We start from the raw sequence: 3,341 nt of genomic DNA, 5'->3' as shown, positions 1-3,341 counted from the left end.
AACCGGTTGTGGATAATCTTCCATGCGAGTATGTTATCTATGTTATGACGGTAATAGATAATATATCTCATTCGCTCTTCAGTCGAAGTCTTTTTTCTTCCTCAATCATTGTTTCTTCCTCAGCTGAGTCCTTTGTGGACATCCCCGCCTGAGTCTGGATTTCATCTGATGTATCCTTTATGGATAGTTTTGCTGTATTGGCTTATTCCCCAATACATGCATCTTTACGTCAGCTCGAGTCTTTCCATCGATTTATTTTCGTGGAATCCCTTTGTGTCTCCCAGCAAGTTTTTAAGTCGTGACCTGCTCACGCATTTTTACCTTATTTCCCCCAGAGTCTCTGTCTCCCTAGTGAGTGTGTTACTCCTATGAATTTTCAGTTTCTCCCGATTTCTTTTCCTTTGTGGCAGTTAGACACCATGAAGATTTTATTTTGTATGCATACATTTGCATCATGAGGTCTCTTAGGGACCAAAATTCGTCTCTTTGTTTTTATTTAAGCTCATTCTATCTCGTCGAGACGAAGATTTTAACCTTCATATCTCCGGCTAGAATGACCTTAAATAGGGGCATCTATAAGACCCTAATTTTGACCCTAAGATCCCTCATGGCATCATGTTATTGCACAAGCGCATTGCCTCAAGGATCATAGCATGTTTGGCTCCTTAACCCTAGGGGTGGGACTTGTTTGAGTGTTTTGAGATCACCAAGCATGCTTGTATTATATATTATTGCTTTTCTTATTTTATTACTAACCAAAAGCACAAAAATATGTCACTAACTCTTTTTGTTTTGAAGCTCAAGTGATCATGTGCTCCACAATGCTCCTAGGAGGCTCCTAAGCTCAATGCGATGGCTAGATTAAGATGAGGAAAAGCATGGAAATGGTCCACAAATCTCCTAATCATAATATATGTCTCCCAAGTATCTCAATTTGCCAATTTTATCAAGATAACCCAAAGGGCTTGAAGATTGTTTCCCAAGGAAACCCTAATTCCACTGTGCTTTAACTCTGCCTTGCCCATGAAGCAATTTCAACCTCTGATCAAATTTAATCAATGGAAGTTCTTTAATTCGTCATTTTATGCATATATGAGCCTATTTTAGGCCCCTCAATCATTTATTCATCAAGATTGGAAGTTTGGCCTTGAAAAGTTGACCAATCAAGTCATCTGACTAAATTGAGGTCCATGGAGATACAACTTTTGATGTGTTTGTCAAATTAAGATGACCCCAAGAGAACAAATGTTCTTAATAACCATATGAACAACTTTAATGTTCATCAAAAATCCACTTGAAACTTGTAAGGTCATCATTCATTTCAAAACATTATAGGTCATTTTGACTAAAACCCTAATTTTGGGTCAACTTACCAAGGGCATAACTTCCTTAATTTTTATGATTTTGAGGTGATACCAAATGAATTGGAAATATTGATATGTCTAATTCAAATTTAATTTTGGATAAAATTTAATAATCCTAAAATAAATACATGTGATAATACAAAACATTATAGGTCATATTGGACCTAATTCATTGAATTTGAAAAAGTATCCAACTTCAAATGCCTATAACTTTGTCATAGAAAATCCAAATGATGCAAACTTTGAGTCTAAATTGATCATATTGAAAATATATACAACTTTGATTTTTGAGGTTTTTCCATTTGAAAGTTGAATCATAAAAACCGAGGGGTTTGATTAGGCTTGCTTTTGGTGAAAATTTTCAAATGTGACTTAAACATATTTTGTACTTGGATCTTTCAGGCCAATTTTCATCAATTTCAAAATGCCAAATGAATTTTTGCCCAACATGACTTTTGTTCCTTACTTCAAGGGCTTTCCAACCATTACTCACATTACTCTTGTGGACTTACCATTGGTGAGTTTCGAAGACCTTTCCATTTATGTGCATTTTGGTATTTCATGATGAAACTTGAATGTGCAAGCTAGTTCCCTCCAAAATGCACGTCCAAATCCTTTCCATGTGAACTCAACAAGCTTTTGCAACCATCATTGGGCCTTCTAGATGCATGCACAAGCCCATGCATCTAATTTTCATTTTGCCATGCACATGAAAGAAGCGTGGGATTCAGCTACCTTCAGCTATAAATAACCACTTCATGCGCTTCATTTAGCAACCTTTTGGAGATCTGAATTGCTACAGCATTGAAACCATAGCCATACCAAAGGAATTGTTCAATTTTTGTTCTCACTTTCGAGCTTGAAATTCAGCATCATTAGCTGATCTTCAAAGCCTAATTCCTTAGCCTCTCACTTCCCCTACATCCATAGATCAAAGAGGAGCAAGAAACTTGAAGGATTCGTGGCCTGAAGTGCTTTAATTCAGAGGTATACATTCAAACTTTTTGGATCTAGAACTCTCAATTCAATGTAGCATTCTTGTGTTTGTGTGGTTTTCTGAAGTCCTCACACTTGAGGCAAGCCATTGGTGCTTTCAATTCACCATTTCATGAGCTTACAGTTGGAACATTATGATCTTCTTCCTCACATTTCTCTCAATATAGGAAGATTGAGAAAGATCCAATGGTACAGTGATAATCTTCATCACACGAGCTTCATTTCCATGTCCTTGTTTTCCATTTTTATTAAACTTTTTTTCTCTGCAACTGGTGGCCGGAATTGGTTGTCTGGCCGGAGAAGATGGTGGTTTCCACCACCACCACCACGTGTGCATCTTCCTGGCCCTTGGATTTGGTTTTCACGTTTTAATCGTGTGCATCCATTGTCTTTACTTCATGTAATACCTTATGTGGCGCGTTTGACTTGGACATACTGTGTTCCCTATTATCTGGATCTTTCATTAATGCCACATCATTTAATGAGTTACATCCTGTGGCGCTGGTTTTTTCCATTTATTCTATTTTCTTTTATTTTCAGTTAATTCATTTGATTTTCAAAAATTCATCAAAAATTCATTTGAAGTCATAAAAATATGAGACCAACTCCAAAAAAATTCTTGAAAAATCTAGTTTCATGTTTTGATTTTTTATTATTTTTGTGACTTCATTTGATATTTTTTGTGAATTATTTGGTTTTTAATAGTTTTAATTCTTTTTAAAATACTTTCTGACTTTTGAAAAATCCGAAAAAAAAATCATAGCATTTATGGATCATGATAAGTCAATGAAAAATAGTCTCATCAATTTCTTATTTGATTTGAGATTTATTTTAGATTTTAATTCATATTGTGCTATTTTCAATTGTTTTTAATTGTTTTTAAATACTTTCTGATTTCAAAAATTTGTGAGAAAATTAGTCAAAGCTTGTTTGACATGTTGAACCTATGAGAATTCAATTGGGCTCTTTGAAGTTGATTTG

This window comes from Lathyrus oleraceus, chromosome 3, assembly GCF_024323335.1.
Source record: "Lathyrus oleraceus cultivar Zhongwan6 chromosome 3, CAAS_Psat_ZW6_1.0, whole genome shotgun sequence".
In the NCBI taxonomy this organism is placed as follows: Eukaryota; Viridiplantae; Streptophyta; class Magnoliopsida; order Fabales; family Fabaceae; genus Lathyrus; species Lathyrus oleraceus.
The sequence above is the reverse complement of the archived record's forward strand: the minus strand, read 5'-3'. Positions refer to the sequence as shown.